This window comes from Triticum dicoccoides, chromosome 1A (assembly GCF_002162155.2).
Source record: "Triticum dicoccoides isolate Atlit2015 ecotype Zavitan chromosome 1A, WEW_v2.0, whole genome shotgun sequence".
Taxonomy (NCBI): domain Eukaryota; kingdom Viridiplantae; phylum Streptophyta; class Magnoliopsida; order Poales; family Poaceae; genus Triticum; species Triticum dicoccoides.
Genome location: NC_041380.1, coordinates 276,951,773 through 276,970,386, shown reverse-complemented (window position 1 = coordinate 276,970,386; position 18,614 = coordinate 276,951,773).

The following is an 18,614-nucleotide window of genomic DNA, read 5'->3' as shown; positions in this document are numbered from 1 at the left end:
CCCTCCCACTCAGGGGCTTAGCCGCGAGCCAGTCCTCGCCTAAGTTAAAAATCTACTCCGAGTGAGAGCATCTCTCCCTCTCGAGGGCTTAGCCACGAGCCAGTCCTCGCCTAAGTTAAAAATCTGCTCTGAGTGTGAGCATCCCTCCCACTCGGGGGCTTAGCCGCGAGCCAGTCCTCACCTAAGTTAAAAATCTACTCCGAGTGGGAGCATCCCTCCCACTCGGGGGCTTAGCCGTGAGCCAGTCCTTGCCTAAGTTAAAAATCTACTCCGAGTGGGAGCATCCCTCCCACTCGGGGGCTGATAACCCACAAGTATAGGGGATCGCAACAGTTTTCGAGGGTAGAGTATTCAACCCAAATTTATTGATTCGACACAAGGGGAGCCAAAGAATATTCTAAGGTATTAGCAGCTGAGTTGTTAACTCAACCACTCCTGGAAACTTAATATCTGCAGCAAAGTGTTTAGTAGCAAAGTAATATGATAGTAGTGGTAATGGTAGCAAAAGGTAACAGTAGTAAAAGTAGTGGTTTTGGTATTTTGTAGTGATGATAGCAATAGCAAGGGGAAAGTAAATAAGCGAAGAACAATATATGGAAAGCTTGTAGGCAATGGATCAGTGATGGAGAATTATGCCGGATGCGGTTCATCATGTAACAGTCATAACCTAGGGTGACACAGAACTAGCTCCAATTCATCAATGTAATGTAGGCATGTATTCCGAATATAGTCATACGTGGTTATGGAAAAGAACTTGCATGACATATTTTGTCATACCCTCCTGTGGCGGCGGGGTCCTAATGGAAACTAAGGGATATTAAGGCCTCCTTTTAATAGAGTACCAGAACAAAGCATTAGCACATAGTATCCCGATTATTGTCACTTCGGGGTTAACGGATCATAACACATAATACGTGACTATAGACTTGCAAGATAGGATCTAGAACTCTCATATATTGATGAAAACATAATAGGTTCAGATCTGAAATCATGGCACTCGGGCCCTAGTGACAAGAATTAAGCATAGCAAAGTCATAGAAACATCAATCTCAGAACATAGTGGATACTAGGGATCAAACCCTAACAAAACTAACTCGATTACATGATAAATCTCATCCAACCCATCACCGTCCAGCAAGCCTACGATGGAATTACTCACGCACGGCGGTGAGCATCATGAAATTGGTGATGGAGGATGGTTGATGATGACGATGGCGACGGATTCCCCTCTCCGGAGCCCCGAACGGACTCCAGATCAGCCCTCTCGAGAGGTTTTAGGGCTTGGCGGTGGCTCTGTATCGTAAAACGCGATGAATCCTTCTCTCTGATTTTTTCCTCCCCGAAACCAAATATATAGAGTTGGAGTTGAGGTCGGAGGAGTTCCAGGGGGCCCATGAGGTAGGGGGCGCGCCCCCCACCCTCGTGGACAAGTGGTGGGCCCCCTGGTCTTCATCTTTTGCAAGGATTTTTTATTACTCCCGAAAAGACATTCCGTGAAGTTTCAGGTCATTCCGAGAACTTTTGTTTCTGCACATAAATAACACCATGGTAATTCTACTGAAAACATCGTCAGTCCGGGTTAGTTACATTCAAATCATGCAAGTTAGAGTCCAAAACAAGGGCAAAAGTGTTTGGAAAAGTAGATACGACGGAGACGTATCAACTCCCCCAAGCTTAAACCTTTGCTTGTCCTCAAGCAATTCAGTTGATAAACTAAAAGTGATAAAGAAAAACTTTTACAAACTCTATTTGCTCTTGTTGTTGTAAATATGTAAAGCCAGCATTCAAGTTTTCAGCAAAGATTATGAACTAACCACATTCACAATAACGCATAGGTCTCATGTTTACTCATATCAATGGCATAATCAACTAGTGAGCAATAATAATAAATCTCAGATGACAACACTTTCTCAAAACAATCATAATATGATATAACAAGATGGTATCTCGCTAGCCCTTTCTGAGACCGCAAAACATAAATGCAGAGCACCTTCAAAGGTCAAGGACTGACTAGACATTGTAATTCATGGTAAAAGAGATCTAGTCAAGTCATAATCAATGTAAACTAACAGTAATGAATGCAAATGACAGCGGTGCTCTCCAACTAGTGCTTTTTAATAAGAGGATGATGACTCAACATGAAAGTAAATAGATAGGCCCTTCGCAGAGGGAAGCAGGGATTTGTAGAGGTGCCAAAGCTCGGTTTTGAAATAGAGGTGAATAGTATTTTGAGCGGTATACTTTCATTGTCAACATAACAACCAAGAGATGGCGATATCTTCCATGCTACACACATTATAGGCGGTTCCCAAATAGAATGGTAAAGTTTATACTCCCCCTTCCACCAACAAGCATCAATCCATGGCTTGATCAAAACAACGAGTGCCTCCAACTAACAAGAGTCCCAGGGGGAGTTTTGTTTGCAATTATTTTGATTTAATTTGTGCAAAGCATGGGACTGGGCATCCCGGTGACCAGCCATTTTTCTCGTGAGTGAGGAGCGGAGTCCACTCCTCTTGATAATAACCCGCCTAACATGGAAGATACGGACAACCCTAGTTGATACATGAGGTATTCGAGCATACAAAACAGGATATTTATTTCAAGGTTTAGAGTTTGGCACATACAAACTTACTTGGAACGGCAGGTAGATATCGTATATAGGTAGGTATGGTGGACACAGATGGAATAACTTTGGGGTTTATGGAGTTGGATGCACAAGCACTATTCCTACTTGGTACAGGTGAAGGCTAGAAAAAGACTAGGAAGCGACCAGCTAGAGAGCGACAACAGTCATGAACATGCATTAAAATTAATCAACACCAAATGCAAGCATGAGTAGGATATAATCCACCATGGACATAAATATCGTGAAGGTTGTGTTGATTTTGTTTCAACTACATGCGTGAACATGCGCCAAGTCAAGTCACTTAAATCATTCAGAGGAGGATACCACCCTATCATACCACATCACAACCATTTTAATAGCATGTTGGCACGCAAGGTAAACCATTATAAGCTCCTAGCTAATCAAGCATGTCACAAGAAACTATGATCTCTATTTGTCATTGCAAACATGTTTATTCATAATAGGCTGAATCAGGAACGATGAACTAATCATATTTACAAAAACAAGAGAGGTCAAGTTCATACCAGCTTTTCTCATCTCAGTCGGTCATATATCGTCATAATTGCCTTTCACTTGCACGACTGAACGATGTGAATAATAATAATAGTGCACGTGCATTGGACTAAGCTGGAATCTGCAAGCATTCAATAAACAGGAGAAGATAAGGCAATATGGTCTCTTTTGTCAGATCAACAATAATGCATATAAGAGCTTCTTCAACAATTTAATTATGGTCTTCTCTTATCGACCCCCAAAGAAAAGAAAAGAAATAAAACTATTTACATGGGAAAACTCCCAACAAGCAAAAGAAGAACAGGAAATCTTTTTGGGTTTTCTTTTTAATTACTACTACAAGCATGGAAATTAAAACTAGCTAAAAGCTACAACTAACTTTTTTGTTTTTCTTAAGGTTTATCAAACACACAAAAAGAGAGCATAAAAAGGAAATAAACTAGCATGGATGATACAATGAAAAAGTATGAGCACCGACATCTAACAATGAGTGTGTGAACATGAATATAATGTCGGTGAGAAATACGTACTCCCCCAAGCTTAGGCTTTTGGCCTAAGTTGGTCTATGGCCATGGCTGTCCTGGCGGATATCCATAATAATAGTTGGGGTCGTACTGAGATGCAGCGGCTATCGCCTCCTGAGCTGCAGCATGGTGACGAGCGGCCTCCGCCCTCCTCTCGTACTCATCTGCCTCCTCTCTGGTAATAACATATCTTCCTTTTGCCTGATAATCAAAGAAGGCAGGAGCAGGGAGAGTAATACGGACAGCACGGCGTCTGTCAAATATTAAGCGATACCGGAGAGGTGATTCATTCCTCTCAAAAAACTGGTGGTGACCCATAGCATTTTAGTCTAGGTAAGCAGGGGGTAATTCAATATCATCTTCGCGTATGGCTACACCAAGAAAATTAGCTATGCGGGTTGCATAAATTCCACCAATGAAATCTCCATTAAATCTATTAAGATGCAACCTATGTGCAACAATGGCTCCCAAATTATAAGATTTTTCTCCTAACATAGCACTCCTAAGAACATTGAGGTCAGGGACACACATGTGACATGCCTCATCTTTACCATTAATGCATCTACCTATGAAGAGAGCAAAATAATGTATAGCAGGAAAGTGAATGCTCCCTATGGTAGCTTGTGTTATATCTCTAGATTCCCCCACAGTTATACTAGCAAGAAAATCTCTAAATTCAGATTTGCGAGGATCCCTGATACTACCCCATTGTGGAAGTTTGCAAGCAGTGGTAAAATCCTCTAAGTCCATAGTGTAATAATTTTCATAAAGACCAAACAGGACAGTTGGAGAATTACGTGAAGATGAAAATTCAAACCTCCTCACAAAGAAACTAGTGAGATAGTGATACTGGCTACACTTTTCTTCCTCGAAGCTCACAAGATCGGCGTTACGCAAATATGCGTTAAATTCTTCTTTAATTCCCGCTCGATCCATAAAATTTTCCGAAGGCCATTCACAAGGATGCACTGGAGTGTCTCTTGGTGGCTCTTCATCAGCATCACGCATTGCAAGCCTGGGTCCTTGCTTCCTTGAAGAACCACCTTGGAACATTTTCCTAAGCATATTTCTTCCTTTGAAAAGTTTCTGAAATTTTTAGTAACGTCAAAATAAAAGTAAGCCAAACTCAATAATATTGATAGCAACAACTCCTACAAGTGCCTAGAGCCAATATCATGCATCAAAACTACTTTTAACCATATAAATTTGACATGCAAGCTCAAGAACAGGGTCACCTAAGCAGCAAAACTTTGCAATGAATAAAGCACTAGAACAAAAACTAATTGGACCAATGGAGGAGTCACATACCAAGGAACAATCTCCCCAAGCAGTTCACTGGGAGGTGCTTTGAGCAAGGAGATCGAAAATGGCAGCAAAACGAGCTTGGACTCGGGTATGAACTGGATATTCGTGTTTGGGGGAAGAAGAAGGAGTGTGTGGGTGAAAGGATAAGTGGAGGAGGGCCACCATGGGCCCACGAGGCAGGGGGCGCGCCCAGGGGGTAGGGCGCGCCCTCCACCCTCGTGGCCAGGTGGATGACCCCCTGTTGTGTTCTCAGTGCCAAATATTCTCAAATATTCTAGAAAAATCATATTTAAATTTCAGGGCATTTGGAGAACTTTTATTTTCGAGGTATTTTTATATTGCACGGATAATCGTATAACAGATGGTAAAATACTATTTTTATTTTATTAAATATAAATAACAGAAAGTAAAAGGAGGGTACAGAAGGTTGTGCCTTCTAGTTTCATCCATTTCATGATCATCAAAAGGAATCCACTAACAAGGTTGATCAAGTCTTGTTAAGGAACTCATTCCGAATAACATGGAACGAAGAAATTTCGAATAACACTATGTTACCTCAACGGGGATATGCACATCCCCAATAATAAGAATATCATATTTCTTCTTGACAGTAGGAAGAGGAAATTCAAAACCTCCAAATATAATCGATGGAATCTTTCCAATAGAGTTGATACTATGAACTTGAGGTTGTTTCCTCAGAAAGTGTAGTGTATGCTCATTACCATTAACATGAAAAGTAACATTGCCTTTAGTGCAATCAATAACAGCCCCTACAGTATTCAAAAAAGGTCTTCCAAGAATAATAGACATACTATCGTCCTCGGGAATATCAAGAATAACAAAGTCCGTTAAAATAGTAACGTTTGCAACTACAACAGGCACATCCTCACAAATACCGACATGTATAGCAGTTGATTTATCAGCCATTTGCAAAGATATTTCAGTAGGTATCAACTTATTCAAATCAAGTCTACGATATAAAGAGAGGCATGACACTAACACCGGCTTCAAGATCACATAAAGCGGTTTTAACATAGTTTCTTTTAATGGAGCATGGTATAGTTGGTACACCGGGATCTCCAAGTTTCTTTGGTATTCCGCCCTTAAAAGTATAATTAGCAAGCATGGTGGAAATTTCGGCTTCCAGTATCTTTATTTTATTTCTAATAATATCTTTCATGTACTTAGCATAAAGATTGGTTTTGAGCATATCAGTTAATCGCATGCGCAAAAAGATAGGTCTAATCATTTCAGCAAAGCGCTCAAAATCCTCATCATCCTTTTTCTTGGATGGTTTGGGAGGAAAAGGCATGGGTTTCTGAACACATGGTTCTCTTTCTTTACCATGCTTCCTAGAAACAAAGTCTTTCTTATCATAATGTTGATTCTTTGATTGTGGGTTATCAAGATCAACAGCAGGTTCAATTTCTATATCATTATCATTACTAGGTTGAGCATCATCATGAACATTATCATTAGCATTATCACTAGTTTCAGGTTCATTACCAGATTGTGTTTCAGCATCAGAAATAGAAATATCATTTGGATTCTCAGGTGTTTCAGTAATAGGTTCACTAGAAGCATGCAAAGTCCTATCATTTTTCTTTTTCTTCCTTTTAGAAGGACTAGGTGCATCTATATTATTTCTCTGAGAATCTTGCTCAATTCTCTTAGGATGGCCATCAGGATACAAAGGTTCCTGAGTCATTCTACCACCTCTAGTCATAACTCTAACAACATTATCATTATTCTTAATATTTAATTCATTGAGAAAATCATTTTGAGCTTTAAGTACTTGCTCTACTTGAGTGGTAACCATAGAAGCATGTTTACTAATAAGTTTAAGTTCACTTTTAACATTAGCCATATAATCACCTAAGTGTTCAAGCATATTTGAATTGTATTTCAATTGTCTACCAAAATAAGCATTAAAATCTTCTTTCTTAACCATAAATTTATCAAACTCATCTAAGCATGGGCTAGCAAACTTTGTAAATGGGATTTCAGCTTTATCATATCTATAGAGAGAATTTACCTTTACTACCTGTGTCGGGTTATCTAGACCATGTACTTCTTAAATAGGTAATTAATTAAGATCATATGTTTCTTCAACAGGCGGTAAATTAAGGCCATGTATTTCTTCAATAGGAGGTAAATTCTGAACATCTTCAGCTTTAATACCTTTTTCTTTCATAGATTTCTTTGCCGCTTGCATATCTTCAGGACTGAGAAATAGAACACCCCTCTTCTTCGGAGTTGGTTTAAGAATAGGCTCAGGAGTTGGTTCAGGAAGTGTCCAATTATTTTCATTTGCCAACATATTGTTCAATAGAATTTCAGCTTCATCCGGCGTTCTTTCCCTGAAAACAGAACCAGCACAACTATCCAGGTAATCTCTAGAGGCATCGGTTAGTCCATTATAAAAGATATCAAGTATTTCATTTTTATTAAGAGGATGATCAGGCAAAGCATTAAGTAATTGGAGAAGCCTCCCCCAAGCTTGTGGGAGACTCTCTTCTTCAATTTGCACAAAATTATATATATCCCTTAAAGCAGCTTGTTTCTTATGAGCTGGCAAATATTTTCGCAGAGAAGTAATAAATCATATCCTGGCGACTACGCACACAACCAGGATAAAGAGAATTAAACCATATCTTAGCATCACCCTTTAATGAGAACGGAAATATTTTAAGGATATAAAAGTAGCGGGTTCTCTTATCATTAGTGAACAAGGTGGCTATGTCATTTAATTTAGTAAGATGTGCCACAATAGTTTCAGATTCATAGCCATGAAAAGGATCAGATTCAACCAAAGTAATTATATCAGGATCAACAGAGAATTCATAATCCTTATCAGTAACAAAGATAGGTGAAGTATCAAAAGCAGGGTCGGGTTTCATCCTAGCATTTAGAGATTGTTTATTCCATTTAGCTAATAACCTCTTAAGTTCGTATCTATCTTTGCAAGCTAAAATAGCTAAAGAAGCTTCTTTATCAAAAACATAACCCTCAGGAATAACAAGTGATTCATTATTAGGGGAAGAGTCTTCATCATCACTTTCATCAATATTATCAGATTCAATTTTTTCATTCTCTCTAACCCTAGCAAGTTGTTCATCAAGAAATTCACCAAGTGTCATAGTAGTATCGAGCGTAGAAGTAGTTTCATCATAAGTATCATGCATAGCAGAAGTGGCATCATCAATAACATGTGACATATCAGAACGAATAGCAGAAGTAGGTTTAGGTGTCGCAAGCTTACTCAAAACAGAAGGTGAATCAAGTGCAGAGCTAGATGGTAGTTCCTTACCTCCCCTCATAGTTGAGGGATAAATCTTAGTTTTTGGATCTCTTAAGTTCTACATAATGATAAGCAGATATAAATCCCAAGTGACTCAAAGAATAGAGCTATGCTCCCCCGCAACGGCGCCAGAAGATAGTCTTGATAACTGATGCGTCTCCAACATATCTATAATTTTTGATTGCTCCATGCTATATTATCAACTATTTTGGACATTATTGGGCTTTATTATTCACTTTTATATTATTTTTGGGACTAACCTATTAACCGGAGGCCCAGCCCAAAATTGCTATTTTTTGCCTGTTTTAGGGTTTCGAAGAAAAGGAATATCAAACGGAGTCCAAACGGAATGAAACCTTCGGGAACGTGATTTTCTCATCGAATAAGACTCAGGAGACTTGGACCCTACGTCCAGACACACAACAAGAGGCCACGACGTAGGGGGCGCGCCTGCCTACCCCAGGCGCGCCCTCCACCCTCGTGGGCCCCTGGTTGCTCCACCGAAGTACTTCTTCCTCCTATATATATCCATGTACCCCAAACGATCAGATATGGAGCCAAAAACCTAATTCCACCGTCGTAACTTTCTATATCCACGAGATCCCATCTTGGGGCCTGTTCCAGAGCTCCACCAGAGGGGGCATCGATCACGGAGGGCTTCTACATCAACACCATAGCCTCTCCGATGAAGTGTGAGTAGTTTACCTCAGACCTACGGGTCCATAGTTAGTAGCTAGATGGCTTCTTCTCTCTTTTTGGATCTCAATACAATGTTCTCCCCCTCTCTTGTGGATATCTATTCGATGTAATCTTCTTTTTGCGGTGTGTTTGTTGAGACTGATGAATTGTGGGTTTATGATCAAGTCTATCTATGAATAATATTTGAATCTTCTCTGAATTCTTTTATGTATGATTGGTTATCTTTGCAAGTCTCTTCGAATTATCAGTTTGGTTTGGCCTACTAGATTGATCTTTCTTGCAATGGGAGAAGTGCTTAGCTTTGGGTTCAATCTTGCGGTGTCCTTTCCGAGTGACAGTAGGGGCAGCAAGGCACGTATAGTATTGTTGCCATCAAGGATAACAAGATGGGGTTTCCTTCATATTGCATGAGTCTATCCCTCTACATCATGTCATCTTGCTTAAGGCGTTACTCTGTTTTTAACTTAATGCTCTAGATGCATGTTGGATAGCGGTCGATCAGTGGAGTAATAGTAGTAGATGCAGGCAGGAGTCGGTCTACTTGTCTCGGACGCGATGCCTATATAAATGATCATACCTAGATATTCTCATAACTATGCTCAATTCTGTCAATTGCTGAACAGTAATTTGTTCACCCACCATAGAATACTTATGCTCTTAAGAGAAGCCACTAGTGAAACCTATGGCCCACGGGTCTATCTTTATCATATTAATCTCCTACTACTTAGTTATTTCCTTTGCTATTTACTTTGCCTTTATTTTACTTTGCATCTTTATCATAAAAATACCAAAAATATTATCTTATCATATCTATCAGATCTCACTCTCGTAAGTGGCCCTATAGGGATTGACAATCCCTATTTGCGTTGGTTGCGAGGATGTATTTGTTTTGTGCAGGTGCGAGGGACTCACGCGTAGCCTCCTACTAGATTGATACCTTGGTTCTCAAAAACTGAGGGAAATACTTACGGTACTTTGTTGCATCATCCCTTCCTCTTCGGGGAAAACCAACGCAGTGCTCAAGAGGTAGCAAGAAGGATTTCTGGCGCCGTTGCCGGGGAGGTCTACGCAAAAGTCAACATACCAAGTACCCATCACATACCCTTATCTCCCGCATTACATTATTTTCCATTTGCCTCTCGTTTTCCTCTCCCCCACTTCACCCTTGCCGTTTTATTTGCCCTCTCTCTCTCTATCCTCCCTCTCTTTTTCTATTTGCCTCTTTTTGCCCGCTTCCTTTTTGTTCGCTTGTGCGTTAGTTTGCTTGCTTGTAGCGATGGATCAAGCTAATACTAAATTGTGTGACTTCACCAATACCAACAACAATGATTTTATTAGCACTCCGATTGCTCCTCTTACCGATGCTGAATCTTGTGAAATTAATGCTGCTTTGCTGAATCTTGTCATGAAAGATTCGTTTTCCGGCCTTCCTAGTGAAGGTGCCGCTGCCCATCTAAATAGCTTCGTTGATTTGTGTGATATGAAAAAGAAGAAAGATGTGGATAATGATATTGTTAAATTGAAGCTATTTTCTTTTTCGCTTAGAGATTGTGCTAAAGCTTGGTTTTCGTCTTTGCCTAAAAATAGTATTGATTCATGGAATAAGTGCAAAGATGCTTTTATCTCTAAGTATTTTCCTCCCGCTAAGATCATCTCTCTTAGAAACGATATTATGAATTTTGAGAAAATTGATCATGAACATGTTGCACAAGCTTGGGAGAGAATGAAATTAATGATACGTAATTGCCCTACTCATGGTTTAAATTTGTGGATGATTGTTCAGAATTTTTATGCCGGATTGAATTTTGCTTCTAGAAATCTTTTAGATTCGGACGCGGGAGGCACTTTTATGGAAATCACTTTAGGAGAAGCTACTAAACTCCTAGATAATATTATGGTTAATTATTCTCAATGGCATACTGAAAGATCTACTAATAAAAAGGTGCATGTGATAGAAGAAATTAATGTTTTGAGTGGAAAGATGGATGAACTTATGAAATTATTTGCTAATAAGAGTGTTTCTTCTGATCCTAATGTTATGCCCTTGTCTACTTTGATTGAGAATAATAATGAATCTATGGATGTGAATTTTGTTGGTAGGAACAATTTTGGTAATAACGCGCATAGATGAAATTTCAACCCTAGGCCTTATCCTAGTAATTCCTCTAATAATTATGGTAATTCCTACAACAATTCTTATGGAAATTATAGTAAGATGCGCTCTGACTTTGAATCTAATATTAAAGAATTTATTACTTCACAAAAGAATTTTAATGCTATTAGTGAAGAAAAATTGCTTAAGATTGATGATTTGGCTAGGAACGTTGATAGAATTTCTCTTGATGTTGATTCTTTGAAACTTAGATCTATTCCACCTAAGCATGATATCAATGAGTCTCTCAAAGCCATGAGAATTTCCATTGATGAGTGCAAAGAAAGAACCGCTAGGATGCGTGCTAAGAAAGATGCCTTCATAAGAGCGTGTTCTTCTAGTTTCTATGAAAATAATGATGAAGATATAAAAGTTATTGATGTGTCCGTATTAAATCTTTATTTTTCAATATGAATCTTAATAATGATGGGACTGAATATGATCCACCTTTACCTAGAAGGCGTTCCAGGAATTCTGAATTTGTTGATCTTGATGCTAAATTTGATAAAAGTGGGATTGAAGAAATTAAAACATATCGTTGAAAATTGCTATTATGGATTTCAAGGAATTTAACTATGAAAATTGCTCTTTGATTTATTGTATTTCCTTGTTGCAATCCGTGCTAAATTCTCCTCGCGCTTATTTTCAAAATAAAGCGTTTACTAGACATATCCACCTTTACCTAGATGACCTTTACCTATTATGGATTTCAAGGAATTTAACTATGAAAATTGCTCTTTGATTTATTGTATTTCCTTGTTGCAATCCGTGCTAAATTCTCCTCACGCTTATAGTCAAAATAAAGCGTTTACTAAACATATCGTTGATGCCTTGATGCAATCTTATGAAGAAAAACTTGAATTGGAAGTTTTTGTCCCTAGAAAACTTTATGATGAGTGGGAACCAACTATTAAAATTAAAATTAAAGATCATGAATGCTATGCTTTATGTGATTTGGGTGCTAGTGTTTCCACGATTCCAAAGACTTTGTGTGATTTGTTAGGTTTCCGTGATTTTGATGATTGCTCCCTAAACTTGCACCTTGCGGATTCCACTATTAAGAAACCTATGGGAAGAATTAATGATGTTCTTATTGTTGCAAATAGGAATTATGTGCCCGTAGATTTCATTGTTCTTGACATAGATTGCAATCCTTCATGTCCTGTTATTCTTGGTAGACCTTTCCTTAGAACGATTGGTGCAATTATTGATATGAAGGAAGGAAATATTAGATTCCAATTTCCATTAAGGAAAGGCATGGAACACTTTCCTACAAAGAAAAATTAAATTACCTTATGAATCTATTATGAGAGCCACTTACGGATTCCCTACCAAAGATGGCAATACCTAGATCTATTCTTGCTTGTTATGCCTAGCTAGGGGCGTTAAACAATAGCGCTTGTTGGGAGGAGACCCAATTTTATTTTTATTCCTTGATTTTTTTCTGCAGTTTAGTAATAAATAAATTATCTAGCCTCTGTTTTGGTTGTGTTTTTTGTGTTTAATTAGTGTTTGTGCCAAGTAGAACCGTTGGGAAGACTTGGGGAAAGTCTTGTTGAACTTGCTGTAAAAAACAGAAACTTTAGCGCTCATGAGAACTGCTTTAATTTTTATTTGGAAAGTGATATTTAGTTAATTATTTTTTCAGATGATTAACAGATAAATTCTTCACGTACAACAATTTATTTTAGAATTTTTGGGGTTCCAGATCTTGCGCTAGCTACAGATTACTCCAGACTGTTCTGTTTTTGACAGATTCTGTTTTTCGAGTGTTGTTTGCTTATTTTGATGAATCTATGGCTAGTAAAATAGTTTATAAACCATAGAGAAGTTGGAATACAGTAGGTATAACACCCATATAAATAAACAATGAGTTCATTACAGTACCTTGAAGTGATATTTTATTCTCTTTCGCTAACGGAGCTCACAAGATTTTCTACTTTAAGTTTTGTGTTGTGAAGTTTTCAAGTTTTGGGTAAAGATTTGATGGATTATGGAACAAGGAGTGGAAAGAGCCTAAGCTTGGGGATGCCTATGTCACCCCCAAGATAATTTAAGGACACCTAAAATCCAAAGCTTAGGGATGCCCTGGAAGGCATCCCCTCTTTCATCTACTTCTATCGGTAACTTTACTTGGAACTATATTTTTATTTGCCACATGATATGTGTTTTGCTTGGAGCGTCTTGTATGACTTGAATCTTTGCTTGTTAGTCTACCATAATCATCCTTTCTGTACACACCATTTGAGAGAGCCATACATGATTTGGAATTTGTTAGAATACTCTATGTGCTTCGCTTATATCTTTTGAGTTATATAGTTTTGCTCTAGTACTTCACTTATATCTTTTAGAGCACGGTGGTGGATTTGTTTTATAGAAACTATTGATCTCTCATGCGTCACTTAGATTATTTTGAGAGTCTTGATAGCATGGTAATTTGCTTAAAATCCTAATATGCTAGGTATTCAAGATTAGTAAAATTTTCTTAAGAGTGTTTTGAATACTAAGAGAAGTTTGATGCTTGATGATTGTTTTGAGATATGGAGGTAATAATATCAAAGTCGTGCTAGTTGAGTAGTTGTGAGTCCCGTAGCATGCACGTGTGGTAAATGTTATGCAACAAATTTGAAACATGAGGTGTTATTTGATTGTCAGCCTTATGAGTTGCGGTTGGGGACGAGCGATGGTCTTTTCCTACCAATCTATCCCCCTAGGAGCATGCGCGTAGTACCGAGGTTTTTGATGACTTGTAGATTTTTGCAATAAGTATGTGAGTTATTTATGACTAATGTTGGGTCCATGGATTATACGCACTCCCACCCTTCCATCTTTGCTAACCTCTTCGGTACCGTGCATTGCCCTTTCTCACATTGAGAGTTGGTGCAAACTTCGCCGGTGCATCCAAACCCCGTGATATGATATGCTCTTTCACACATAAACATCCTTATATCTTCCTCAAAACAGCCATCATACCTACCTATTATGGCATTTCCATAGACATTCCGAGATATATTGCCATGCAACTTTCCATCATTCCGTTCATCATGACACATTCATCATTGTCATATTGCTTAGCATGATCATGTAGTTGATATAGTATATGTGGCAAAGCCACCATTCATAATTCTTTCATACATGTCATTCTTGGTTCATTGCATATCCCGGTACACCGCCGGAGGCATTCATATAGAGTGACCTGGTGGGATCTAGATCTATGCCAACACAATCCTCAAGCGAGTGACATATCCAAGAACATCTTCGAGGAGAGCTTCAAGTCGCAGCATATTCAGAGCCACCGCGTCCTTCACGAGTGACTTGGTGGGATCTAGATCCGTCTCGATCCGATCAGTCTCCTCCTCAAAGTCCTGACAGAATTCTATACAAGGGAGGAATAAATGATTATTTATGCCATTATTTTCAAAGCCCGTGGGGTCACTCGACCAAATAAAGGTACCTTCAAGCATGTCGTACATCTTCTTCGCGAAACTGCCCAGATATTTTTCCAGCGCATCCCTTTTCTGGGTGAGTTGTTCCACCTTGTCGTTCAAAGTTATCTTCTCAGACTCAAAAGCACTCGCTTGATCTTCCATTTTCTTGGCCCACTCGGCCCATTCTTTCTTAAGCTCTTCAAGATCAGTCTTCAGAGATGCATTTTCTTCTTCTAGCTTTCCAACCGATGCCAACTTTGCCTCCGCGGCCTCAGTCTTCTCCTTAGCCACCTTTTGTGAAGGACATATACCCTAGAGGCAATAATAAAGTTGTTATTTTATATTTCCTTATTCATGATAAAGGTTTATTTATCATGCTATAATTGTATTGATCGGAAACCTTAATACATGTGTGAATACATAAACAAACACCGTGTCCCTAGTGAGCCTCTACTAGACTAGCTCGTTGATCAAAGATGGTTAAGGTTTCCTAAAAATGGACATCAGTTGTCATTTGATAACGGGATCACATCATTAGGAGAATGATGTGATGGACAAGACCCATCCATTAGCTTAGCATTATGATCGTTCAGTTTTATTACTATTGCTTTCTTCATGTCAAATACATATTCCTTCGACTATGAGGTTATGAAACTCTCGGATACCGGAGGAATGCCTTGTGTGCTATCAAACGTCACAACATAATTGGGTGATTATAAAGATTCTCTACAGGTATCTCCGAAGGTGCTTGTTGAGTTGGCATAGATCGAGATTAGGATTTGTAACTCCGAGTATCGGAGAGGTGTCTCTGGGCCCTCTCGGTAATACACATCATAAGCTTGCAAGCAAATTACTAAGGATTTAGTCAATGAGGTGATGTATTACGGAATGAGTAAAGATACTTGCCGGTAACGAGATTGAACTAGGTATGAAGATACCGACGATCGAATCTCGGGCAAGTAACATACCGATAGACAAAGGGAATAACGTATGTTGTCATAATGGTTCGGCCGGTAAAGATCTTCATAGAATATGTAGGAGCCAATATGGGCATCCATATTCCTCTATTGGTTATTGACCGGAGAGGTGTCTCGGTCATGTCTACATAGTTCTCGAACTCATAGGGTCCGCACGTTAACATTCGATGACGATATTCTATTATATGAGTTATGTGATTTGGTCACCGAATGTTGTTCGAAGTCCCGGATGAGATCACGGACATGACAAGGAGTCTCTAAATGGTCGAGAGGTATATACTGATATATAGGACGATAGTATTCAGACATCGGAAGTGTTCCAAGGGGTACCGGATACATATCGGGTCACCAGAAGGGGTTCCGGATACCCCCGACAAAAGATATGGGCCTAATGGGCCAAGAAAGGAAAGGGGGGATTCGCCCCCTTCCCTTTCTCCCCCCTCCTCTTTCCTCCCCCTCTGGTAAATAGGGGGCGCCGGCCATAGGAAGGCCCCAAGTAGGATTCGGCCTACTTGGGCGCCTCCTTGGCTGCCTCCTCCCCCCCTCCCACCTATATATATGTGGGGGGTGCCCCTAGCACACCCCAGACAATTGTTAGCCATGTGCGGTGCCCCCCTCAAACGTTTACTCCCACGGTCATATCTTCGTAGTGCTTAGGCGAAGGCCTGCGAGGATCACTTCACCATCACCGCCACCACACCGTCGTGCTGACAGAACTCATCTACTACCTCGACATCTTGCTGGATAAACTAGGCGAGGGACGTCACCGAGCTGAACGTGTGCAGAACGCGGAGGTGTCGTGCGTTCGGTACTTGATCGGTTGAAGCGCGAAGAAGTTTGACTACATCAACCGCATTGAGAAACGCTTCCGCTTATGGTCTACGAGGATAGGTAGACACACTCTCCCCTTCGTTGCTATGCATCTCCATGGATAGATCATTGTGTGTGTAGAATTTTGTTTGTTTTCCATGCAACGTCTCCCAACATTCTGAGCCCCTGCGAGTTCTTTGTCTTTCTTCTCCAAGGTCTGTTTCATGGTGTCTAAAGAAATAACATTCCTGAGTTGCGCTTGAAGTTGATGGTTTTCATTACGCACATATGTTCGAGTGAAAGCACTTGTCTCGAAGGACAGAAAGAAAGAATAATAGTGTACTCAGCCGGCAGGATTTACCTCCCATGGTCTTCGCCTCCGTCTGAGCGCACTCCAAGTTCCTTTTTGTCATATCCAAGTTTAGTTGAAGTTGGATCTTCTCCTTTTCCAAGGTGATGTACTGGGTCCCAAGCTCGGAAGTTTACTGAGATCAGCAAAGAAACAATTCAGTCGATGATGATAAAGAGGTTCAGGTATTCCTCCACTTCCGAGTGGAGCAGGGAAAATCCAATTGCTACAAACAAACAATTCTAAGAGCCCCCCCCCCCGCCGAACCGTAAATTCCATAGTGGTCTCGGGGACTACACCCAGTGGGTGCACTCAGTGTGCCCCCACTAAACTCACCTCCATTCGGCTATAGATTGACTGATCTGAGTGAAGAGCCAAAAAACACACAGCAACTTGTTCTAAGACCCCCGCCGAATCAAACATTCAACGGCGGTCTTGGGGACTACACCCAGTGGGTGCACTCAGCATGCCCTCACTGGACCAATTTCCCACTCGGCACGGCCTGATCGGCCCAAGTGGAGAGCTACAGACACAAATGCCCTAACACCCCTGCCGAATCAGACATTCGACTGCAGCCTCGGGGACTACACCTAGTGGGTGCACTCAGCGTGCCCCCACTGGATCAATTTCACACTTCGCACGGCCTGACCAGTCCGAGTGGAAAGATTGCATACTAAAAAACACCCAGTGGGTGTACACAGTCAAGATGAGCAAGAAAAAACACAATCGGAAATCAACTTACAATCGCACTTACTCAGACATTCGCCTGAAAGGTTGTGCTGGTGTCATAAGCTAACTTGCTGCCTTCATACACTTCCTTCAGGCACTGCATCATCAAATCGGCCTGGATCATGGCTTCCTTGCTGGCCCCGGCCTGGTCTTCTGGAACGTGATTAGAGTGAATACAGTCGGCGTAGGGGTTGAAGATACGTCCATTTTGCATCATGCTTTTATATCGATATTTATTGCATTATGGGCTGTTATTACACATTATGTCACAATACTTATGCCTATTCTCTCTTATTTTACAAGGTTTACATAAAGAGGGAGAATGCCGGCAGCTAGGATTCTGGGCTGGAAAAGGAGCAAATATTAGAGACCTATTCTGCACAGCTCCAAAAGTCCTGAAACTTCACGGAAGATGTTTTCTGAATATATAAAAAATACTGAGCGCAAGAACTTCACCAGGGGGGCCACACCATGCCCACGAGGGTGGGGGGCGCGCCCTACCCCTCTGGGCGCGCCCCCCTACCTCGTGGGCCCCCTGGTGGCCCTTCGGTGGCCATCTTCTGCTATATGTACTCTTTCGATGGGAAAAAATCATAAGCCATCTTCTCGGACAAAACTCCGCCACCACGAGGCAGAACCTTGGCGGAACCAATCTACGGCTCTGGCGGAGCTATTCTGCCGGGGAAACTTCCCTCCCGGAGGGGGAAATCATCGCCATCGTCATCACCAATGCTCCTCTCATCGGGAGAGGGCAATCTCCATCAACATCTTCATCAGCACCATCTCATCTCAAAACCCTAGTTCATCTCTTGTATCCAATTCTTGTCTCCAAGTCCGGGATTGGTGCTAGTAGGTTGCTAATAGTGTTAACTACTCCTTGTAGTTGATGCTAGTTGGTTTAATTGGTGGAAGATCATATGTTAAGATCCTATATGTATATTAATACCCCTCTGATTATGAACATGTTTATGCTTTGTGAGTAGTTACTTTTTTTCTTGAGGACATGGGAGAAGTCTTGCTATTAGTAGTCATGTGAATTTGGTATTCGTTTGATATTTTGATGAGATGTATGTTGTCTCTCCTCTAGTGGTGTTATGTGAACGTCGACTACATGACACTTCACCATTATTTGGGCCTAGAGGAAGGCATTGGTAATTAATAAGTAGATGATGGGTTGCTAGAGTGACAGAAGCTTAAA